A 27,258-nucleotide genomic window follows, 5' to 3' on the forward strand; every position below is an offset into this window, starting at 1 on the left:
GGCCACTTTTTCATATATTAAATTTTCTGGGTAGTGGGAATTATTTCTGTGTTCCACTGATGTTTTTGTGTATTTCTGTATCAATACTACATTTATTTTATTAAGGTAGCTTTATATAGCATTCTGATAATTGCTAAAGAAAGTCCTTTCTCACATTTCTTCATTTTCATGCTTTTTAAATAGCTATTCTTAAGTATGTATGCTTAAGTTTTAAGATAATTTATCTAGTTATAGAAAACTCTACTAGGACTTTAATCAGAATTACATTCAATTTATACATTAAAATTTTTGAGATGTAATATTTTGATAATATTAAATATTCCAATCCAAAATGATCATATTCTGGGAATTCCCTGGTAGTCCAGTGGTTAGGACTCTAGGCTTCCACTTCAGGGGTCATGGGTTCAATCTCTGGTTGGGGAACTAAGATCCTGCAAGCTGCATGGCCAAAAAAAAAAAGATTGTATTTCTTTCAAATTTTGTTTTTATGTTATTTAATACAATTTTATTGAAATAAAATTCATACCATATAAAACTCATTTTTACTATTTTAAAGCTCACAATTCAGTGTTTTTCAGTATATTTGCACTATTGTACAAACGTCACCTCTATCTAATTCCAGAACATGTTATCACTCCAAAATGGGATGCCATACCGCTCAATTCCCTCCTCCCTCCATCCCTGACAACCACTAAATTGTTTCCTGTCTCAATGGATTTACCTATTCTGGGCATTTCATATAAAATGGAATCATATATTATGTGACCTTTTGTGTCTGGCTTCTTTTAGTTAGGACAATGTTTTCAAGGTCCATGCACGTGTAACTTATGTCAGTAATTTATTCCTTTTTATGGCTGAATAATATTTTATTGTACGGATATAGTACATTTTGTTTATACATTTATTAGTTGATGGAGATTTGGGTTGTTTCCACACCTTAGCTATTTTGAATAATGTGTCTATGAAAATTTGTGTACAAGTTGTTTTGTGAGCCTGTGTTTTCAATTTTCTTGAGTGGAATTGCTGGGTTATGTGGTAACACTATGTTTAACTTTTTGAGGAACCACCCAAAGGTTTTCTACAGTGACTGCCCTATTTCACATACCCACTGACAATGTATGAGGGTTCCACTATCTCTACATACTTGCTAGCATTTGTTATTTTCCTTCTTTTTTCATTATTATAGCTATCCTAGTGGGTGTGAAATGGTATCTTGTGGTTTTGATTCACATTTCCCTAATGACTAATTATGTTAAGCATCTTTTAATGTGATTATTGATCACTTGTAAGTCTTTTTGGAGAAATGTCTGTTTAAATCCTTTGCCTATTTTAAAGTTGGATTATTGGTCTTTATATTGTTGAGTTGTGTTATTTATATATTCTGGGCACTAGACAATTATCAGATATGTAACTTGCAAATATTTTCTCCTATTCTGTGGGCTGTCTTCTCATTTGCTTGATAGTATCCTTTGGTGAATGAAAGTTTTTAATTTTAATGATGCACAGCTTACCTACTTTTGTTTCTTTCGTTGCTTTTTTTTTGGTATAGTACCTAAGGAATCACTGACTAATCCAAGGAAACAGATTTACTCCTAAATTTTCTTCAAAGAGTTTTATAATTTTAGCTCTTAGATTTAGGTCTTTGATCCATTCTGACTTAAGTTTTTGTATATGGTAAGAGACACAGGTCCACCTTCACGGTTTTGCATGTAGATGTCCAGTTGGTCTAACAACTTTTGTAGATATCCAGTTGGTCTAACAACTATTCTTTCCCCATTGAATGATTTTGACATCCTTGTTGAAAATTAATTGACCCCAGATGTATGGGTTTATTTCTGGACTCTGAATTCTATATGTCTGTCCTTATGCCAGTACCACACTGTTTTGATTATTGCAGCTTTGCAAAAAGTTTTGAAATTAGGAAGCCGAGTCCTCCAACTTTGTTTTCTTCTTCAAAATTGTTCTGGTTATTCTATGTCCCTTGTATTTCTAACATTATTCCATATTTAATCTAAAAAAAGGAATAAAAATAGATAATTCTGAGAGAAAAAGTAATCAATGAAAACTTGCTATGTAAGATATTGAAACTATTACATAACTACAGTAATTTAAGTAATGTCGTGCTGGTTCCAGAGCACATCAGAAAGTTCAAAAGCAAATTTATGCATAACCAAACTTAGTATATGATAATGGTAGCATTTCAAATTAATGGCCAAATGAATTATTATTTAATTATTGGGAAAATTGACAAGCCATTTAAAAACTTGAAGCTCAATATATACTTCATTCCTTAAATTAAAAAAAAAATCCTACATGAATTAGAAACTAAATGTAAACATTATACTCTATAAATACAAGAAGAAAATATAGGAAAATATGGTAAAATTTTGGAAGACTTTTCCAAGCAAGTGACAAAATATGGAATTAATAAAGACACAATTATTTGAATGCATTGTAATTTAAATCTTCAGTAAAAAAATGAGCAAATATAAAATAAAATCACAACTTTGAAAAATTAGTTGCAGCATATAGGATACAGGATTGGTGGCATGAATATGTAAACAACTTTTATAACCTAATAAGTAAAATAGAACACCTCAATAGAATAATATATTAATTATATATAAAGGCAATTCACAAAATCAGAATACAAATGTTTTTGTTTGTATTTAAAACATTTAAAAATATTTAGTCTTACTAATACTCAAACACATAATAATGCAAAAATATGATATTAGTTTTAGTTCTGACCATTTTGGTAAAGGCAAAAAATAATGAATTATAATAATATATTGTTAGCAGACCTTCAAGATGGCAGAGGGGTAAGACATGGAGATCACCTTCCTCCCCATAAATAAGTCAAAAATGCATCTACATTTGGAACAATTCCTACAGAACACCTACTGAATGCTGGCAGAAGACCTCAGAATTCCAAAAAGGCTAATAAATCCCCATATACCTGGGTAGGGCAAAAGAAAAAAGAAAAAAAGAGACAAAGGAATAGGGACAGGACCTGCACCTCTGGGAGGGAGCTGTGAAGGAGGAAAGGTTTCCACACACTAGGAAGCCCCTTCACTGGTGGGGACAAGGCATGGGGAGCTTCAGAGCCACAGAGGAGAGCACAGCAACAGGGGTTCAGAGGGCAAAGCAGAGAGATCCCTACACAGAAGATAGATGCCTACCAGCACTCACCAGCCTGAGATGCTTGTCTGCTCACCCGCCAGGGCAGGTGGGGGCTGGGAGCTGAGGCTCGGGCTTTGGAGTTCAGACCCCAGGGAGAGGACAGGGGTTGGCTGAATGAACACAGCCTGAAGGGGGCTAGTGCATCACAACCAGTGGGGAGGGAGTCCGGGAAAAAGTCTGGAACTGCCAGAAAGGCAGGAGACCATTGTTTCAGGGTGTGTGAGGAGAGGGGCTTCCTGATCCATGTGCCCACAGACAGCAGAGCACCACCTAAGCAAGCTCCAGAGATGGGCGTGAGCCACAGCTATCATCTCGTATCCCAGAGGCAAGCATGGACTGCTACCACTGCCACCATTGCTACCAAGGGTCCTGTGTGCAAATGCAGGTCACTACCCACACCCTCCTGGGAGCCTGTGTAGCATGCCACTGCCAGGGGCATGTGATCCAAGGCCAAATTCCCTGGGAGAGCACATGACATGCCTGAGGCTGTTGCAACCACATGCTGGCCTCTGCCACTGCAGGCACTCACCACAGACCAATTATGACTACTGTACTCCTCCCTATCCCTGGCCTGAGTGAACAAGAGAGCCCTAAACAGCCTCTGCTTTAACTCCCTCCTGTCTGGGTGGGGAACAGACGCCTGAGGGTGGCCTACCCACAGAGGTGGAGCCAAAACCACAGCTGAACCTCAGGAGCTGTGCGAAAAAAGAAGAGAAAGGGAAATCTCTCCGTGCAGCCTCAGGAGAAGCAGATTAAATGCCCACAATCAGCTTGGTAAACCCTGAATTTGTGGAATACATGAATACACAACAAGTGTTCCCAAAACTGAGGCGGTGGACTTTGGGGCAACTGTGGACTTTGGGTTTGCTTCCTACATTTGATTTCTTTTTGATTTTATGTTTATCTTAGTTTAGTTTTTAGTGTTTGTTTTCATATGTGGGTTTCTTTATTGGTATAGTTGCTCTCTTCCTTTTTTTTTTCTCTCTTTTTGTGAGTGTGTGTGTATGTTTCCTTGTATGATTTTGTCTGTTTAGTTTCACTTTTACCATTTGTCTTGGGGTTATGTCTGTTTGGTTTTTTTTCTTTTCTTTTTGTGAGTCTATGTGTGTATGTTTTTTGGGTGCTTTTGTCCTTTTAGTTTTGCTTTTACCACTTGTTTTGGGGTTCTGCCTGTTTGTTTGTGTTTGCTTGTTTGTTTTTTGTTTCTTTTTTTTTTCTTCCTTTTCTTCCATGCCATGCAGCAGGCAGGGTATTGCTGCTCTGGCCGGGTGTTGGGCCTGAGCCTCATGGTGGGAAAGCTTGGAGCTCCAGAGACAGGCACAAGCCACGGCTATCAGCATGGACACCAGAGACGGGCATGAAGCACTAAGGCTGCTGCTGCAGCCACCAAGAAACCAGTGTGCAAGGACAGGTCACTATCCACACCTCCCCTCCCGGGAGCCACTGCAGCCCACCACTGCCAGGGTCCTGTGATCCAGGGACAACTTCCCCAGGAGAACACAAGGCATGCCTCAGGCTTTTGCAACGTCATGCCAGCCTCTGCCACTGCAGACTCACCCTGCATTCCATACCCCATCCTACCCACTGGCCTGAGTGAGCCAGAGCCATCTAATCAGTGGCTCCTTTAAACCATCCTGTCTGGGCAAAGAACAGACAACAGAGGGTGACCTACACACAGAGGTAGGGCCAAACCCAAAGCTGAACCCCAGGAGCTGTGCAAACAAAGAAGAGAAAGGGAAATCTCTCCCAGCAGCCTCAGGAGCAGCGGATTAAATCTCCACAATCAACTTGATGTACCTGCATCTGTGGAATACCTGAATAGACAATAAGTAATCCCAAAATTGAGGTCATGGACTTTGGGAGCAAATGTAGACTTTGGGTTTGCTATATGCAACAGGCTAGTTTCTGATTTTTATGTTTATCTTAGTATAGGTTTTAGGGCTTGTTATCATTGGTGGATTTGTTTATTGGTTTGGCTGCTCTCTTCTTTTTTTTAATTACTTTTTATTTTAATAACTTTATTTTATTTTATTATTCATTTTTCTTTCTTTTTTTTTCACCATTTTCTTCTTAGCCATGTGCTGATAGGGTCTTGGTACTCTGGCCAGCTGTCAGGCTGGAGCCTCTGAGGTGGGAGAGCCAAATTCAGGACATTAGACCACAAGAGATCTCCTGGCCCCACATAATATCAATCTGCAAGAGCTCTTCCAGAGATCTCCATCTCAATGCTAAGACCCAGATCCACTCAACGACCAGCAAGTTCCTGTGCTGAACACCCCATGCCAAACAACTAGCAAGACAAGAACACAACCCCAACGATTAGCAGAGAGGCTGCCTAAAATCATAATAAGTTCACAAACACCCCAAAACACACCACCGGACATGGTCCTGCACACCAAAAAGACAGAATACAGCCTCATCCACCAGAACACAGGCGCCAGTCTCCTCCACAAGGAAGCTGACACAACTCACTGAACCAGACTTACCCACTGGGAGCAGACACCAAAAACAACGGGAACTACAAACTTGCAGCATACAAAATGGAGAGCCCCAACACAGTAAGTTTAGCAAAATGAGAAGACAGAGAAATATTCAGCAGATGAAGGGGCAGTGTAAAAACCCACTAGACCAAACAAAGGAAGAAGAAATATACAGTCTATCTGTAAAATAATTCAGAGTAATGATAGCAAAGATGATACAATATCTGGGAAATACAATGCATAAAATACAAATAACGTTTAACAAGGAACTAGAAGAACTAAAGAACAAACAAACAATGGTGAACAACACAATAAATGAAAGTAAAAATACTCTAGAAGGAATCAATAGAAGAATAACTGAGGCAGAAGAATGGATAAGTGACCTGGAATACAGAATAGTGGAAATAACTATCACAGAGCAGGATAAAGAAAAAAAGAATGAAAAGAACTGAGGACAGTCTCAGAAATATCTGGAACAACATTAAATGCAACGACCTTAAAATTATAGGGGTCCCAGAAGAAGGAAAGAAAGGGAAAGGGTCTGAGAAAATATTTTAAGAGATTAGAGTTGAAAAATTCCCTAATATGGGAAAGGAAATAGTCAATCAAGTCCAAGAAGAGCAGAGAGTCCACACAGGATAAACCCAAGAAGAAACACGCCGAGACACATATTAATCAAACTATTAAAAATTAAATACAAAGAAAAAATATTAAAAGCATCAAGGGAAAAGCAACAAATAATATACAAGGCAATACCCATAAGGTTAACAGCTGATCTTTCAGCAGAGACTCACAAGTCAGAAAGGAGTGGTAGTACATAATTAAAGTGATGAAAGGGAAAAAGCTACAACCAAGATTACTCTGCCCAGCAAGGATCTCATTAAGATTCGATGGAGAAATTAAAATCTTTACAGACAAGCAAAAGTTAAGAGAATTCAGAATCACCAAACTTGCTTTACAACAAATGCTAAGGAACTTATTTAGGCAGGAAACACAAGACAAGGAAAACACGTACAAAAACAAACCCCCCAAAATTAAGAAAATGATAATAGGAACATACATATTGATAACTACCTTAAATGTAAATGGATTAAACACTCCAACTGAAAAACATAGAATGACTGAATGGATACAAAAACAAGACCCATATATATGATGTCTACAATAGACCCACTTCAGACTGAAGGACACATACAGACTGAAAGTGAGGGGATGGAAAAAGATATTCCATGCAAATGGAAATCAGAAGAAAGCTGGAGTAGTGATACTCATATCAGACAAAATTAGACTTTAAAATAAAGACTATTACAAGAGACAAAGAAGGACACTACATAATGATCAAGGGATCAATCCAGGAAGAAGATATAACAATTGTAAATATTTATACACCCAACATAGGAGCACCTCAATACATAAGGCAAATGCTAACAGCCATAAAAGGGGAAATTGACAGTAACAAAATAATAGTAGGGGACTTTAACACCCCACTTACACCAATGGACAGATCATCCAAAATGAAAATAAATAAGGAAACACAACCTTTAAATGACACATTATATCACATGGACTTAATTGATATTTATAGGATATTCTATCCAAAAACAACAGGATGCACTTTCTTCTCAATTGCACATGGAATATTCTCCAGGATAGATCATATCTTGGGTCACAAATCATTCCTTGTTAAATTTTAGAAAATTGAAATTGTATCAAGTATCTTTTCCGATGATAACACTATGAGACTAGATGTCAATTACAGGAAAAAATCTGTAAAAAATAAAAGCACATGGAGGCTAAACAATACGCTACTAAGTAACCAAGAGATCACTGAAGAAATCAAAGAGGACATAAAAAAATACCTAGAAACAAATGACAATGAAAACACGATGACCCCAAACCTATGGGATGCAGCAAAAGCAGTTCTAAAAGGGAAATTTATAGCAATACAATCCTACGTCAAGAAAGAAGAAAAATCTCAAATAAACAATCTAAACTTACACCTAAAGCAATTAGAGAAAAAAGAACAACAACAACAACAAAAACCCCCAAAAACCCAAAGTTAGCAGAAGGAAAGAAACCATGAAGATCAAGTCAGAAAGAAATGATAGCAAAGATCATTAAAATTAAAAGCTGGCTCTTTGAGAAGACAAACATAATTGATAAACCATTAGCCAGACTCATCAGGAAAAAGAGAGAGAAGATTCAAATCAATAGATTTAGAAATGATGAAGGAGAAATAACAACTGACACTGCAGAAATACAAAGGATCATGAGAGACTCCTAAAGCAACTATATGCCAATAAAATGGACAACCTGGAAGAAATGGATGAATTCTTAGAAAAGTGCAACCTTACAAGGCTGAACCAGGAAGAAATAGAAAATATGAACAGACTAATCACAAGCACTGAAATTGAAAATGTGATTAAAAATCGTCCATCAGACAAAAGCCCAGGACTAGATGGCTTTACAGGTGAATTCTATGAAACATTTAGAGAAGAGCTAACACCTACCATTCACAAACTCTTCCAAAATGTAGCAGAGTGACGAATACTTCCAAACTCATTCTATGAGGCCACCATCACCCTGATACCAAAACTAGAAAAAATGTCACAAAAAAAGAAAACTACAGGCCAATATCACTGATGAATATAGATGCAAAAATCCTCAGCAAAATACTAGGAAACAGAATACAACAGCACATTAAAAAGATTGTACACCATAATCAAGTAGGGTTTATTCAAAGAATGCAAGGATTCTTCAGTATACGCAAATCAATCAATGTGATAAACCATATTAACAAATTGAAGGAGAAAAACCATATGACCATCTCAATAGATGCAGAAAACTTTTGAAAAAAATTCAACACCCATTTATGATAAAAACTCTCCAAAATGTGGGCATAGAGGGAATCTACCTCAATATAATAAAGCGCATATATGACAAACCCACAGCCAACATCATTCTCAATGGTGAAAAACTGAAAAAATTTCCTCTAATATCAGGAACAAGACAAAGTTGCCCACTCTCACCACTATTATTCCACATAGTTTTGGAAGTTTTAGCCATGGCAATCGGAGAAGAAAAATAAATAAAAAAGAATCCAAATCAAAACAGAAGAAATAAAACTGTCACTGTTTGCAGTTGGCATGATAGTAAACATAGACAATCCTAAAGATGCCACCAGAAAACTGCTAGAGCTGATCAAAGAATTTGTATAGTAGCAGGATACAAAATTAATGCAGGGAAGTTGCTTGCATTCCTATATACTAACAACGAAAAATCTGAAATGTAAATTAAGGAAACACTCCCATTTACCATTGTAACAAAAAGAATAAAATACCTAGCAATAAACCTACCTAAGGAGACAAAAGTCCTGTTTTCAGAAAATTATAAGACACTGATTAAAGTAAACAAAGATGATACAAACAGATAGAGAGGTATACCATGTTCTTGGATTGGAAGAATCAACATTGTGAAAATGACTCTACTACCCAAAGCAATCTACAGATTCAATGATCCCTATCAAATTACCAATGGTATTTTTCACAGAACTAGAAAAAAAACTTTACAGTTTGTATGGAAACACAAAAGTCCCCGAATAACCAGAGCAATCTTGAGAAAGAAAAATGGAGCTGGAGGATTCAGGCTCCCTGACTTCAGACTATCCTACAAAGCTACAGTAATCAAGACAGTAGGGTACTGGCACAAAAACAAAAATATAGATCAATGGAACAGGATAGAAAGCTCAGAGATAAACCCACACACATATGCTCACCTTATCTTTGATAAAGGAGGCAAGAATATACAGTGGAGAAAGGACAGCCTCTTCAATAAGTGGTGTTGGGAAAACTGGACAACTACATGTAAAAGAATGAATTTAGAACACTCCCTAATACCATACAGAAAATTAAACTCAAAATGGATTAAAGACCTAAATGTAAGGCCAGATTCTATAACAGTCTTAGAAGAAAACATAGGCAGAACACTCTATGACATACATCACAGCAAGGTGCTTTTTGATCCACCTCCTAGAGTAATGGAAATACAAACAAAAATAAACAAATTGGACCTAATTAAACTTAAAAGCTTTTGCACAGCAAAGGAAACCATAAACAAAACAAAAAGACAACCCTCAGTATGGGAGAAAATATTTGCAAACAAAGCAACTGACAAGGAGTAATCTCCAAAATATATAAGCAAGTGATGCAGCTCAATGTAAAAAAAACAATCAACTGAATCAAAAAAATGGGTGGAAGATCTATATAGACTTTTCTCCAAGAAGATAGACAGATTGCCAACAGACAGATGAAAGGTTGCTCCACGTCACTAATCATCAGAGAAATGTAAATCAAAACTACAATGAGGTATCATCTAACACCAGTCAGAATGACCATCATCAAAATATCTACAAACAATTAAATGATAGAGAAAGTGTGGATTAAATGGAACTCTCTTGCACTGTTGATGGAAATGTAAATTGATATAGCCACTATGGAGATCAGTATGGAGTTTCCTTAAAAAACTAAAAAGAGAACTACCATATGACCCAGCAATCCCACTACTGGGTATACACCCCGAGAAAAACATAATTCAAAAAGTGCCATGTACCACAATGTTCATTGCCGCACTATTTACAATAGCCAGGACATGGAAGGAACCTAAGTGTCCATCAACAGATTAATAGAAAAAGAAGATGTGGCACATATATACAATGGAATATTATTTAGCCCTATAAAGAAACGAAATTGAATCATTTGTAGGGAGGTGGATCAACCTAGTCTGTCATACAGAGTGAATTAAGTCTGAAAGAGAAAAATAAATACTATATGCTAACACATATATATGGAATCTAAAAACAAGTGGTTCTGATGAACCTAGTGGTAGGATTGGAATAAGGACGCAGACATGGAGAATGGACTTGAGGTCACAGGGGAGGGAGAAAGAGAAGCTGAGACAAAGTGAGAGAGTAGCATTGACATATATACACTATCATAACTTTTACACTACCAAATGTAGAATAGATAGCTAGTGGGAAGCAGCTGCATAGCACCGGGAAATCAGTTCGGTGTTTTGTGACCACTTAGAGGGCTGTGACAGGGAGGGTGGGAGTGAGGCTCAAGCGGGAGGGAATATGGGGATATGTGTATACATGTTGCTGATTCACTTTTTTATACAACAGAAACTAAGACAACACAGTAAAGCAATTATATTCCAATATAGATGTATAAATAAATAAATAAATAAAAATAGGAAGAAAACTTTTACTCTTTGGAAAAAAAAATAATATATTGTTAGATGAAACGTAAATTGAAGTTACCCAAGACAATTTTTCAATATGTATTAAAATAAAAAATATGTAATTCTAGTAAATTATCATCCTATTTTGTAACGAGCCTTTCATACAAATAAGCACTACCATAGTAGTAAGGAGATAAGTGGTTTTGAAATTTATTATTTTATGTAATGGTGGAGAAGCATCATAAGGGCAGAGTGAAAAGTTGGTTTTGGAATCCAGTCAGCTATAAACTAGAATACTGGTCCTGCTGGTTATGAGTACAGTGACCTTGTCAAATCTCTCTGAACTTTAATTACTTTAGTGTTAAGACAAAAATACCAATACATACCTTGCAAAATTAACAAAATTTGGTGAGGTAATGACTTTAGCATTCTCTGCTGGGTTGAATAGTGTTCTTCCAAAATTCAAAATTCATATCCACTTGGAATCTGTGAATGAATATGACCTTATTTGGAAATAGTACCTTTACAGATGTAATCAATTTAAGATGAGGTCATACTGGATTATGGTGGGCTCTATAGCCAATATGACAACACCCTATAAGAAGAGAGAAATTTGGACAGAGTCCCAGACACACAGGCTAGAAGGCCTTGTGAAGCCAGAGTTAGAGATTGGAGTGATGCATCTGCAAAGCAAGGAACGTCAAGGGTTTTCAGTAACAACTAGAAGGTAGAAGAAGGAAGGAATCTTCTCTACAACCTTCAAAGGGACCATGACCCTGCTGACACCTTGATTTCAGAATTCTGGCCTCTAGAATTCTGAGAAAATAAATTTCTCTTTTAAGCCACGAAGTTTGCAGTACTTTATTATGGCAGCCCTAGGAAACCCAGGCATGCATTTAGTAAAGTACTTTGCAAAGTAAGAGCTCATTAGAGGGAAATTTTATTTTTATTGGCTGGTGACAAGCTTCTTTCTTATACACTATTTTACTTTATGGTTTATGCTCCCTGTGATGTAGGTAGTTTTATTATTTCCAGTTTTCAAAAAAGCAGCTTAGAATCAAAGAGGTTAAGTATTTTGCCACAGATCACAAAATTAAGAAGTAACTGACATTTATTTCATATTTACTTGACTAAAAATACTCAATTTTTAAAGCATCACTTGACATTCTTGTTTTAAATTCCACCTCAAATGCTGACAGATAATTAGCCAAGCTTGTCTGTGCTAAGTTTTGAACTGCCAATTGGGAAATCCTAGAATTACCATGTGCTTTTAGGTCTCTGTGCAATACTTAAGAAAAATATAGGAAATTCTGGATACTTACAGCAATTTTCATTGACCAGGACTAAAGAGCCTGATAGAAAAGTCTGGTAAATGGTAATAGTTCAAGCAATTGCACCTAAGATCAAATCTATCAGTACATGGTATGGCTAATCACACTTGTACTGATGTGTTTTATGTGAGCAAATCTTTCCATTAGAAGAAAATAAGCTAGGCTAAGAGGGCAAATTCATATCACTACTTTACAGAGTAAAGAAAAAGGATGAAGCAATAGCTTTTAAAGTTGTTAGGTTATTGTTTCAATTCTCTAAGATACTACATCTTAAAAGGCCACAAAGGAAAAAATTTGAACCAAGCATTCAAAGTCCATAAAATGTTTCCTGAAAACGAACCTAGATTTTTTTCCAAGTTATGAATCATGTTATATAACCAGTAAACATATTGCTAATCTTCATGACTCATTCTGAAATAACCATACATTTCCACTAGTGATAAAATACCATTAAATTCCAAGTTCTCAGGAGCATTTATTTCTAAAGTTGCATTGGAGGCCATATTAAGTAAAGGAAGAAGGCAAACTCTAGAAGGCAACCCCAGACTCCTTTGCTATGTATGACTTCACTCTACTTGACCAACCTAGAAAGGGAAGCAGTATTTTCTATTCAGTCAAAGCCCAATTCAGAGTGTCCTTACCTCCATAACTTCTTTTCCAATGACTCTAGCCCATATTAATGCCCCTCTTCTCTTCTCAGACAACCAATAGAGCTTGTCCTTTGGTTAATGCACTTTTTTCCCTAACATCATTGTGCACTTACTATGTGCCAGAAATTGTGAAAGACACATAGCTCACATTATCTCATTTATTGCTCACAAAAGCTGTGAGGCAGGGATTTGAGTAGATGTCCTGCCTAAGGATGAAAGTCCAAATCATGCTGAACTTTACCTTTTGTCATGCCTCTAGGGACACTAAGTGCTATTACTATTATCCAGAAACTCAGACAAATAAGTCTCATCTCATCAACAGCTTCTAAAGGGCTAAAAAGAATTACATTTTCAACAATCTTCACAGTACTTTACACAGTTAGTTCTAGGCCGCAAATAAGTTCTCCACAAATACGTGTTGATTGGTAGATGTTAAGTTGGGAAAAGAAGCATGCTGTGTGGAAATAATATTCTACTGGAAGTCAAGAGACATATGTCACACAGATGTGATCTTGATGAAACAATCTCCCTGAGCTTCATTTTACTTTACGTAATATGAACGGATCCGATTAGAAGATCTCTGACATTCTCTCTCACTCTGACACTAAATGTCGACCAAAAGATCCAAGGAACTGTTACTTAGAAAGGAAAGCGTTACCACCCACAATCAAAGTAGGCTGGAGAAATATTTTAAGAGCATTTTGAATTATTACTTCATAGGATACTGCATCTGCCATAGCTGAAGAGAAGCCTCAGTACCCGACAGAAATAAAGCAACATCTTTTGGGTGAGAGCGATGCATAGATTTGATTTTTCTAAAGCTGGTGCTGAAATAGACTCCTAATAAGTCTTCCTGCCTCCCCTCCAGTATTTTCTCCACAATATAATCAAAGTTGTCTTTCTACAATTACAAACAAATCACTTCACCTGATTAAAAGTCTTCAATGACTTCCATGTGCTCTTTGAAAAAAGATCAAATCTTCAAAATGGTCTCTAACTTCAACTTTCACCACTGTCTGCTTCAAAATCTTTATTCTAGGCTTCCAGCCATACTCAACTTTTTTTCAGATACCTAAATGAGCCACAAGTACACTCCTCTGTTGGCCTTTGAACAGACACACCAAATAAAAATGCTGAGGATATTTTACATGTGAAAAAGCAACTAAATGTTCATAGCAGCATTACTCTAAATAATCAAAAAGTGAAAACAATACAAATATCTACCAACTAATGGATGGATAAACAAAAGGTAATTCAGTTGTCCTTTGGTATCCCCAGGGAATTGGTTCCTGGACTTGCCTTGGACCCCAAAATCCCCAGATGCTGAAGTCCCATAGTAGGTCTTCCGTATCAGTGGACTCAACCAACTGTGGATCATAAACATAGTACAGGATCTGTGGTTGGTTGACTCCATGGATGCCACTCCCATTGATATGAAGGGCCACCTGTATTGAAAAAAATCTGCCTGTAAGTGGACCCACACAGTTCAAACCCATAATGTTCAAAGTTCAACTGTATATCTATGCAATGGAATAGTACTCAGTCATAAAAAGGAATGAAGTACTGATACATGGCACAACATAGATGAACCTTGCAAACATTATGCTACAGGAAGAGAACCAGACACAAAAGACCACATATTGCATGATTGCATTTATATGAAATGTCCAGAATAGGTAAATCCATAGAGACAGAATGTAGATTAGTAGTTGCCAAGGTCTAGAGGGAGAGAGAGTGGAGAGTGACTGCTAATGAGTATACCATTTCTTTTTGGGGAGGTGAAAATGTTCTAAAATTAGATTTTAGTTATAGTTGCACAACTTAATACTAAAAAGTATTTATATTGTACACTTGAAGTAGATAAAGTATATGATGTTTGAATTATATTTCAAGAAAAGTGTTAAAAATGCAATTAAGGATGCTTTGAAAGTCATTATAGAAGTGGCAGAGAGGTAGAGTAGTCCAGTGCAAATAAATAATTGAACTTGGATTGGAGTGTGGCACCTCAGCTTGGTGGTTGTGTGAGCTTGGGTAAACCAATTCTCAGCCTTTACCTGTAAAACAGGGGATAATACAACCTGTACTAGTGTGAGGATTAAATGGGATAGAGTAGGTAAAAATGCTTTGTAAATGGCAAAATGCTCTTCAAACGTAAGGTCTAGTAAGATAATACATTATATAATTATTATTGCAATATATGGTACATATGCGAAGTCCAGTATTTAACACCTGTATTTTTATTCTTAGTCCCACAAGCCCCCTTGATAACAATCAGAAGAATTAACTTCAGATGAAGAACAATGCTCTTAATTATCCCCTTTTAATTTTAGATAATATAAAATTATTCTATTATATTGGTTGATATTTAGACAAGTGAGTTTTGTTCATGAGTCTCTGAACACCACATTTTCATCTTACGCTAATACTCTAAGAAGGCAATTTTGTTCAGAAAATCCAAAGATGATAACTCTAAGGAAAAGATTTGAAAGCCAGGTTCTACAATATGACATTAAGAAGGCAGGGAAGAGAGGAGGAAGGATGTGTATTTCTTTATAAATCTTTGCTAAGAATCTTGGGGTGGGGAGAGAGAAGCAAACATCTGCAGTGGTAAATCACTTGAACAGTAAGCATGGGGAAACATTTGCACAACATACAACATATACTGTGCTGCAGAAATGGAGAGAGAATAATGCAGGGAAGATCTGCATGCACAAATATATGTGGCATAGGGAAACAAGTAAAAATATATATTGACTATTTTCATCTTCAAAATTAATTAGCAAATATATTTTAATACTAGGCTGTAAGGGTCATTATCACTAGAACACAGTGACCTCAAATGGCATCTATCGCTCTAGCATAAGTCAACACCCCCACCCAAACTTATGAGGTGCTCATTGTAAGTAGAGCAGAATTGAAATGGAGGATGTTGTCCCTGCTTTTGAGGACTAATTTGAGGACTAATTTGGCTAATTTAGAAAGAGTCTATATCTAGAAAGGACATATTGACATATACAACACCATAGAAATAAATGTGAATATGACACCAAGAACACAGAAGAGTAAGAAAAATTTACAAAAATGGAATAACCTGGATGGAGTGGGGTTACTCAAGAAAGGTCAGAGGTCATTAGCTACATTAGCTGCCCTTGAGCCAAATCCAACCAAAAGTTCTCTTTGGTTTGGTTTGTGTGCACTCACGTGCACACACACACACACACAAACACAAATTATATTACATGTTTAAAAATTGAGAAAGTTACCATAAGAATTTAGATACCCGGTTTCTTCTGAAAAAGTAGATAATCAAAAAAACTGGGTCTACTTTCCTGCGTGGCAATAGTCAGCTTGACCTAAGTCACAGCTGTGTACTTTAGAGGCAGCCTGTGTTCTGTCCACCACATTCCCCTCCACTCCAAATTACATCTCTAGTGCATTGGTTAGGAAGATTGCTGTAAAGGCAAATCAGAGCAGAAGCTCTCAAATACTAGGTATGCAAGGAACATTTGTATGCTGTGTTTGTATGTTGTATGTATGTATGGAACCATTGAGTATGTATGTATGTATGTGCACACATGTATGAAACACCTGGCCTCAGTGTATGTTACATAAGAAACATTTGAGGTGTTGATTACAAATACCATTTCCTGGAATATACCACAGAACTACAGTTTCTGAGGCCAGGTGACTGGAATATGCTTTTTTTTTTTTAACTAGCATCATAAATATTTCTTAGATACACATAAATTTGCAAATCACTGTTCTTGGTCATCTCCACTCAAATTCACTTTACTTACTGGTGGAAGATTAATCTTAATCTACATGTTGCTTTCTGCTAAAAAATCTTTAATGATTTCCTCTTATCTACTGAATAAAGTTCAAACTAGTCAGTCTGGCATACAAAGCCTGCTATGATATATTCCAAGGCACTTTTTCATTATCTTCTGACTACATATATCTTTCATTCTTTTCAGGTTGAACTACCTCTTCCTCATAAATGTCTCATACCTCTCTAACCTCTAGGCCTTGGCAGAGGCTTAACCTTATATGTGGAAATGTCTTTTTTCTATCTGCCTATTAACTGATACCGAGGTAGATACCTAACTTAAGTTGGGGCAATCATAATTTTTCCCCAGTGTTTCTCCCTAAGAGGTTGTAAAACTCAAGAGCTCATGACATTTATGTGTTCAGATATGTGGGGCAGAAAAGCAGAGAAAGACCTGGAATGGACCTTAGGTATCTACATTTTTGACAAGCAATTTGGTGGGTGATTCTGAAGCAAAGGAAATACTTTCAGAACCACTGGTATAGGAAATAAACATTGATCTGGAATCAGAAGACCGGTTTCTAAACTTGAGCCCACCATTAACTTACTGGGTGACAGCATAAATCGGCAAAGATTTCTGAGCTTCAGATTTGTGCATCTGTAAGATGTAGGAGTGGTGCAATGAACACGATTATCAAAAAATGGAATGATTGGGAATGCATACTTCTCTTCTGGTTGAACGTTGCTTTGCTATTTCTCCAACAGACTGTTTCTAACCTGTACAGTGTGATGCTGTGAATTTGTCCCAAACATAGTTCCATGATTGGTGACCACAAAGAAACCTACTCTGTAGAATAGGACTTGAACCAGATGACGTAAAGGTTTTCTTTCCCTCATTGACTTCAGAGAAGGAGTTGTGAGAAAAACAAAAAGAAAAGAAAACAAAACAACAAAAAAAACGGAGATGCTAAGTGTGTGCTGAAAGTGAACTGTCCACCGAAGCTGAAGCTGAAATCATACAGAGATGGACAAAGGGAATTTATTACAGGGTTACAGAGAAGCATTTGTTATGGGGTCTGATTTAAATCTTTGGCTGTAGCAATTTTATTATGAACTTTATGTCTAAAAGCAATAACAGTGCAATAAATGAAATCTTCTGTATGTGTCTGATATTTTTATCAGTAGCTAATATACCATTCCTACAATACTTCCTAACATCTAACATGACGCTTGGAAGATTGTCCCTGGATAGAAATTTTCTAATTCTAGAAATGAACTTCTTGACTCACTTGTTCTTCATGGTAATATGACTAAAAAGTCCTGTACACAAGATTGTGTTTAATTTGGAAAAGTATCTTATTCAAACCTATGGTAAATACTAAGGATGATATGGAACATTTGTTAAACTACTAAAAGATCCAAGAACACTTCCTTGGTTCCAAGAAGTTTATATATACATATATTAATAAATATATATACATATATATAAATAAATATATACACATATATATGTATACATATATTGCCACCAGTCTTCAAAATTCCAAATGATTAGATAATTCAATTCAATGAGAAAAAAAACAGTTATACTTACTTTGGGTACATTATAAAACAAATCATCAATTTGCTCATGGCAGCTGTAGACAGCCACAGTTTTTCAACTATAAATAAATAAAACATCTCAGCTTTATATACCATTACATGATGGTCTGAAGAAGATTCTGAACAAGTTGCATATTAAGTGTTGGGTGGAAAAGAACAACTGCCTTGTTTCTCAAAAGGAGTATTAAGTTTCCAGTAAAATTCAAGTATTTTCAAAAGATTTATCTCCCTCTTTCACATTGAGAGAAAATGCATAAAATATGTTATGTCATATGTTGGAATAAATTCATTAGATACTCAAGTAGATAATGAAGTATTTGAAATTTTGGAGAAGGTGAAGAATCATGAAAATAACCATCTTCCTAGGTATTACCTACCACTCCTATTACCTTCTTTCTCTTTTGTTGACTTTATAACCATTTTGAAAATACACAAAAAGATAGAAAACATAGACATTAAGAGTGAGAACCTGCACAACCTGAACTGGTCATATACAGGTTACATAAATAGAGAAATTTTTCTAATGTAGATTTAAACTGACAAGTGATTAATTGAAGGAAGGTAGCTACCAAAAGTAAGTTTCCTTTAAATGCCAAAACAAGTTGCGTCTTGTTATTTGAAAAGTGCCAAAAATATTGACTGACCTGAAACATTGATTAAAAGCTGATTGCTTCGAGCAAATAATTCTGAAAGTTTCTCCTGTGTGGCTCTGCTAACTTTGGAAAAAACTTTGGCTTACCTGAAAGGTTGTAAATTCTTTAAATAAACATGCCATTATTTTTCAGAATTGTTATTTTCAACGTTTTTGTTTTGATTCAGGCAATCAGATCTCTTAATTTGAGCTTTTGAACATGCATCTTATTATGTGAACACTTATAAAAGTGTAAAATTGAATTGCTATATCTTGAAAGTAAATATTTTAGATCTATTAATTAAACTTATTGTTAGTAAATGTATAATTCTTTTCTTACAGTAATCTAAACACGACAAAATGTTTCTTTTGGGGGGGTTCTGGACACATTACACTTTTCAATGTAGATTAGGATTTATTTACACCAAAATAGACTTTATAATTCAACTTCTACTTGCTGAGGTAATTATATACTACGATATTAATGAATGCTAATTAGAATTAAGCCCAGAATCCTCTGACATATTGAATTTATTTAAATATTTACATTATAGCCTGTCTCACAGGCTATAGTTTTCACACAAATGATTTGATTCTTTTTATGAAGTATGGGATAAATCACACTAATTGTATATACATATAAAATACATTTCTTCATGAGAATATAAAGACGAAACTAGTATTTAGATTATTTAAAATTCCATTATAAAATTTTATATAGAGCCAATCTTACAGAAGAGCATACATTATTTTCATAATTGATGCATACTCTATCTTTATTTTTTGGTTGTTAACAACTTAATTTAGATATAATTCACAAACCACATAATTCACCAATTTAAAGAGGCTGGGGGGTGGAGGAAAAGAGGAAAAAAAGTAAAGTGTATAATTCAATGGGTTATGGAGTATTTTGAGCTGTAAAACTATAACTACAGTCATAGAACATTTTCATCATCCTCCCCCCAAAACCCCTCTACAAATTTAGCCATTAACACTCAATCCTCCCCCTCCCTTCTGTCCTAAGAAACCACTAATCTATATTTTGTCTTTATAGCTATGCCTTTATGGATATTTGATATAAATGGAATCATATGCAATGTGGTCTTTTGTGACCGGCTTCTTTCATATAGCATAATGTTTCCAAAGTTCATCCATGTTGTGGCATGTATCAGGGCATCATTTATTTTTTAGCCAAATAATATTCCATTGTAAGGATATACCACATTTTATTTATCCATTCATCAATTGATGGACATTTGGGCTATTTACATTTTTGGATTATTATGAATAATGCTGTTATGAATATCCATGTACAAGTATTTGTATGGATATATAATTTCAATCCTCTTGTTATATCATTAAGAGTGGAATTGCTGGGTCATATGGAAAATTTATGTTTAACTTTTGAGGAACTGCCAGACTCTTTTCCATAGTAGCTGCCGATTTTACATTCCCACCAGCAGTGTATGATGGTTCAAATTTTTCCACATCTGTGTCAATATTAATTTTAAATTTTTTGATTAAAGACATCCTAGACATCCTAGTGGGTGTGAAGTGAGTATCTCATGCTTTTGCTTTGCATTTCCTTACTAATGATATTAAACATTTCATCATGTGTTTGTTGGCCATTTTCATAAATTCTTTGGAGAAATGACTTTTCAGTTTTTTTGCCCATTTTATAATTATTTGTCTTTATATTGTTGAGTTGTAAGAGTTTTTTTCATATTCCAGATATAAATTTCTTATTATATATCATTTGCAAATATTTTCTCCAATTATGTGGTCTGTCTTTTTACTTTCTTGATGGTATCTTTTGAAGCACAGAAGTTTTAAAATTTGATGAAGTCCAGTTTATCTATTTTTTCTTTTGTTGCTTATGCTTTATGTGTCATATTTAAGAAACCATTGCCTAATCCAAGGTCATGAAGATTTACATGTATTTTTTTAAGAGTTTTATTTATTGTATCAATTCTGGATACTGGCATCCCTGAACCATTTCTGGGCTTTTTATTGTTGTTTGCTTGACTGGACTCTTTTAATAAAGTCTATTTCCCTTGCAGTGTAAAGCCTTTTATGTTGCATCTCAGAGTGTGTAGCCTTTGGGTATGTGCACAGCCACTCTGGAATGATAGTGTTTTTAACAGTCATTTAGCCAAGTATCATTAGCATAGCATTTTAGCAGTCTTTTCTTTGAGTCTCCCTTTCCCGGACACATCCAGTTGTTAGACAGATTCCACTAATTGCTGGCACATTGTTCTATTGGTTTGATCATGCTCTAGATCCTAATTGTTCCACAGTTTGATCCAATTAAATTGGGGCCCCTTCACAGGGATAGTTTTTGAGGCAGGTATTTGAGGTTTTTTCTCATATCAGGAGGTGTCTTAGCTATCACTTTTCATAGTTTTCTCTGGTAAAGCAGCTGGCCTGTGATTTTGCTGCTTGTCTCATGGAGCTACCAGTCTCTTTTTATTTGCTTATCACCAAAATCTTCATCGTTTTCAAGAGGGCCCTTAGGCTTGAACTCCTCCACACTTCGTTTCAAATGAAGTCAGTTCATCTGTGGAATGCTTCAGAGCTCTCTGTTCTTACAAACTCTCTCTACCCCTGGGAAAAAGATCTCTGGACCACTACTGGGGATGCTAGACACAGTGATAGCCTCTGGCCTTCTCCGCTTTCTTCTCACAGTATTTAACTTCTGCCCTATGAGTGAGCTGGTTAGGATTCCAGGATCAGGATACCAGGATTCTCTGTCTCCAGCCATTGGAGTGGAGCCTCTACCATATGAATGGAGACTTGGTGGAGGAAGAGATATCCAACCTCTCCACCACACTCACCTAGAATTTAATTTTTGCAATGAGTAGCTTGGGGAGGGAGGAATGAGAAATGCTAGCAGCCTGCTCTTCCCAGATGATACTATGGCCCTTGACTGAAAGCTGGGGGGAGGTGTCCTGTGTTCTTGGCTACATCCACAAGGAATGGAGTTGGAGTTTCTAGGCAGGAGTGAGGGATGGAATGGGTAATGGTTTAAATGTTAAAAGACTTTTGCTGTTTTTACCAAGTTTTAGTATATTTTCTTGATTTTTTTTCATTTGCTATATGCCCTTAGGTCAATTTATAGAGACTTAAAAGAAAACATATATATATTGATATAGATATAGAATAGATATAGGTATATAGATCTATATATATATTGAGAGGTATAAATTATGTATAGATATGTATTTATATATATGTATATTTATCTATCTATCTATCTAATCTGTACCTCTATCTATATATCTATCTATCTAGCTTGTTTCACTGGGTAGCAGGTTATGGAGCTCTTCATGCTGCCATTCCAAAAGTGGAATTATTTATCTTTAAAGAAACAAACTTTTCTTCTTTTTCTTTTTTATTTAAACAATGATTTTATGCTTTTATGCTTGATTACAACAGACACATTTATGCAACCAGGGAAGAGGTTGTGGATGACTCATATTTCCAACTGGGGGGAAGACTCCTTTGGTCTTGTAATATCAAGCCAACTGGTGAATATGGCTGTTAATCAGAATCAGACAGGATTTAGCATCTTTATTCTTTCTGTTCCTCTCAAGATGCTTTCAAACAGCAACAGCTTTCTTAATTAAATAATAGAGATCCTCAGGAAGATCAGGAGCAAGTCCTTGGGACTGAAGAATTCTCAAGATTTTATTGCCTGTCACAAAACGTACTTGTGCAACACCATGTGAGTCTCTCAGGATCACACCGTTTTGTAAGGGAGTCAGGCCCTTCTTGGCCAGTTTGTAGATCTATTCTTTCACATTGTCAGATGTCAGCTTCAGCCAGGTGGGGACACTGTGGCAGTAGGGCAGAGCCTTGTGGGACAGGCCCTTCCCTGAAACGTGCATGTGACCCATGGTGGTGGCGGTCTCTAAAGAAACATACTTTTTAATGTTCAACATGAAAGTCATTGTTCATTAGTATTGAATCTCTGCTTCACCAGGCCAATGATTACTTATCTTGTTTTGCCTATAGTTGTATCACCTCTAAAATTTATATTTCTTAGATGATGCTATTATTTTTGAAGGATAAAAAAATCAAGGTTTATGCTTCTTTATGTAACACAAACACACACATATGTTTACAACTACACATTATAGTGGCCTTAATAGATATTGATTAATTATTTATTCTGTGTCTATTAATTCCCTGAAATAGTATCAGACATCATGTTTCTTTTGATGAGTTGCTCTGCCACACTCCAACGAACATAATACTTGCCCCCATGACCATAGGAATCTATAAGTTGAACTAGTCACTGAAGCTGGGTCAAATAGAGCTTTATCTTTGGACAATTTCTTTTCCTGTAACTGAGAGTTCCTTTTTTCTCTAGACCATAAGCTGATATGATATGATATGATATGATATGATATAAAACTGAAGTTGCCTCTGGGCACATCTCCATCCATATAAGGGAAGCTTCCATATGGTATGAGAAAATGAGGTCAACACACAGAAAAGTGGTCACTAAGTGAAGAGAAAGAGAAGAAAAGTGGAGAGACAGAGGGAAAAGGAGATAATTAATAATATTGTTTGAGACTCTGAATATTGTTTCTGAGGCCAGATCTAAGCCTGATCTTCCTATAACTTGTTTGAGTTGGCTTTCTCTCACTTGCAATTGAAAGAGCCTTTATTGATACATCCTATGTATATATACATTATAACTGTAAAGACATAAAAGGTCGTATATATCTATCTTTGTGTATGCACATACACATCAGTACAATGTGTATATTAGGAATTATAACAAATCATGAACATTAAGGACACGACAGAACAAAATTGACAAATTTCTTGAATCTAAATTTTCCTATTGGGTTATACAAGTAATTTCAATGTGTAGAGAAAATCGTTCAAAAATTTTTTTTTTCATGTAGTAGATTCACATAGTCAGTCAGTAGAATTTGTTGAGATTACACTTGTATCAGCATTATATTATACTTAAAATAAAAGAGGATCCTATCACAATGGCTTAATAATATTGTAATTTGTCTCTTACACTAAGATGCTCAGCTTTATGCAGTTCGAGAGTGCCATCAGTGACCTACTTTTTTTTTTTATCATCTTTAACTTCTACCTTTTCTAATGTGTTGGCTTTTGTCCTTATGTTTATTGTCTTATGGTTACAAAATAACTGCTGAGTCTCTAGGCTTCACATCAATGTTCCAGTCAAGAAGGAAGAAGTGCAAAATGGCAAAAAACAAAACAAAAAAACCCCAAAAACTCAAAGGTGAAGAAGCAATGGGAGAGGTAGATTGAGCATTTAGATATAAAGATTTAAGACCTGATATCAAGGTCTTGGATTTAAGAATCACTGGTGTATGGATAGTAATAAATCTATGGGACTGGATAAGGTGATCCATGCAGGGAATGGAGAGTGAAAAGATAAGGCAGGTGATAACAAAGAATTTCAGATAATTTTACCAGTTAAAACTCGGGGTCCAGATGGCCAATAGACATATGCAAAGATGTTCAAAATTATTATTTATTAAGAAAATGGCATTTAAAACACAATGAGATCACAAACATGTGCACACACACACACACACACCAGAATTGGTAAAATTAGAAAGACTAAAAAGACCAAGTGTTAGCAAGGATGTGGAGCAACTTGAGCATTCATACGTTACTGGTAGAAGTGTATAGTGATAAAACCATGTTGGAAAACTGTTTGGAAGAATCTATCAAAGATAAAAATATGTCTATCATACGGCCCACCAGTTCCATTCTTGGGCAAATATCCATAGGAGTGTTTATGTTCACCAAAACACATGTATAGAAAAGAGCCAAGAAATTTTAATACTGTAATGTCCAATAACAGTTGAATATATTGCAGTACATTTATACAATGGAATATTAGTTCAATGAATGAACTAATACTACACACAACATGGATGATTTTTACAGACATAATGATGACTGGCAGAAATAAGACATAAAAGGGTACATATGGTGATAGACAGGAGAACAGTGGATAACTCTTGGAAGACATAGATTGAAAGGGGACATGAGGGAGATTATAGGATTTTAGAAATGTTCTATATTTTATTTTATTTATAAATGTTTTATTTATTTTATAAATGTTCTATCTATCTATCCATCCATCTATCCCTTTATATATCCTCACTTTGTTCCCTGAAAAGTCCTAGAAATAATTACAAACCCAGTAACAATGAATACCCCTAGTGCACTCAGATTGTAGACTTGAAATATAATTTTTTATTCAAGGTAACCAGAACTTTTTGGGAAAAATGACTGATCCCAGGTATGGGGAAGAAAACGTAGAAGGTGAAGCTGGGACATTCTGAGATACCAAATAGAAAGGAAACTATCAATGATTATTAGGGTCATGTCAAAAGGACTTAGAAGATAACTTGGATAGGCCTCACTGGCCAAAGAAAAGACGATTTAAACTTCAGTAAGGATACCTATAGCAAAGATTGAAATCTATGAAGTGTGTTTAATCTCTTGAGTTTCAAATTATATTAAACAGGAAATACTGATTTTTAATCTACTGAGGATGACAGAATTGATTCATTCTCTTGAAAACTGGGTAAATAAGTGGAGGGACTCATGTATTTATACTGATTTTCCTATGTAAACTTTACCAATTGATAACCAAATAGTAGATGAGGGTAAGTATCTCCTTTTAAAATTCTTCCAGTAAAGAAATGAACACAAAATAATTGAATTAGTAAATATCCATTTTTTTTTTACTTCCCAATGAATTAAGAGATTTATGCTTTGTATATCAATCATTGCTAAAATAAAAAAAGAAAGAGAAAAAAACAGACATTACATGACTCCTGATAAAAGAACACAGTATTGCTTATATTCTTGCTGAAGAGTTTGAACATGAGTCTGATCAAGCCTTGGAGCTAGTTGTCAATTTTCAGGAAATAGAGAGGACAGAAGAATATTTTGGACTACATCATGTCTGTTCAATCAATGGAATCCAGACGGTGGGAAAGTCTAAAATTTTAATAGTTCATGTTCTTCAGCAAGTAAATTGTAAGGGAGAGAAAGGAAAGATGAGGGAATATACTGATTGTAAGAGACAAAATATTTCTCATATTTTATCACATATCACGTATTTTTAAAATTAGCATGGCTAAACTGTAATGTCTAAGAATGCAAACTGGGGTGATAAAACCAAGCAAGTAGTAAATTATGATAAAAGTCAGAATGGTGGCCTTTTTGTGAGAGAGGGTAGGGACTGAAATGAAAATAGAGGACATGGAGGGAGCACTTCGGTAACTGAATGAGTTTTATTTCTTGAGCTGGGTGGTAGTTATAGAAGGATGTTTGTTTTATGGTATATATTTGTTTAATGTGATTTTCTTTGTTTCATTTTATTTTAAAGTTAAAAGTCAAAAAATGAACAAAATAATTTAAAAATATTCATAATAAAAATAAACGTGCAATAAATTCATTTTTCAGAGACAAAAACAGAAGTTTTCAACAGCCATTCCACACTAAAAGAAAAATTAAAGGTAGCTCTTTTGGAAAAAGGAAGAATAATATTAAATAGAAAATGAAAACACAGAATGAAATGTTTAACACTGAGAAGGGAATATATGTGAATAAGTATAAATGAATACTTACTTGTATCAATAACAGCAATATTATGAGGAATTTAAAATATATGTGGAAAATAACATAATTGAGGGTGGATATAAATTGATTTAAATGTTCTAAGTTTCTGTAAGTATCAGGGAAGTGGTAAAAATAATACTTTTTAAAGTGTGATAAGTAAGGCATATGACTTGTGATCTTTAGGATAATTATTAGACTAGTAAAATAATAAACAACTATAAAATTAACACAAAGGAAATAAATATAAGCCCAACTATATAGAAATGGCATTAAATAAAAAAATGCAAAATACTCCAAGTAAAAATATTGATTATTAGAATTGATTAAAAAGATAAAATCCAACCATATATTATTTAAAAGATACAAAATTTAAATATAAGGATAAAAAAATTTAAAAGAAAAATAAATGAATATCATACACCATGTAAACACTAACCAAAAGTAATCTGGTGTAGCTATACCAGTACAGTAAGTCCCCTACATATGAACCTTCAAGTTGCAAACTTTCAAACGTATGAACGTGTGTCGGCACATCCAATCATGTAAGTTAGTTCCCATGTCTGGCATACATTGTCACGTGTGTGCATCCTCTACAAGTGGTTGTGCTTTTGTGTACTTTATTATACAGTACCATATAGAGTATAGTGCGGTATCTTTATTTCAAACCCAGGATGTCCAGAAGCAAGTGTTAAAAGCAGCAGTGATGTAGCTGGTACTGCTAAGAAGCACCAGGAATTGGAGG

General features: G+C 35.3%; 1 pseudogene across 1 annotated transcript in view; it reads right to left on the minus strand.

Annotated features, from left to right (window-relative positions):
* Positions 1–27,258, minus strand: part of LOC309653244 (small ribosomal subunit protein uS15 pseudogene) — a 35,159-nt pseudogene continuing 7,901 nt past the window's right edge. The window contains exon 1 of the transcript in view: positions 1–27,258. This exon is cut by the window's right edge and continues 7,901 nt beyond it. The product of the transcript in view is annotated as a small ribosomal subunit protein uS15 pseudogene (transcript).

Source organism: Balaenoptera physalus, assembly GCF_965194825.1.
Source record: "Balaenoptera physalus genome assembly, chromosome: X".
NCBI lineage: Eukaryota > Metazoa > Chordata > Mammalia > Artiodactyla > Balaenopteridae > Balaenoptera > Balaenoptera physalus.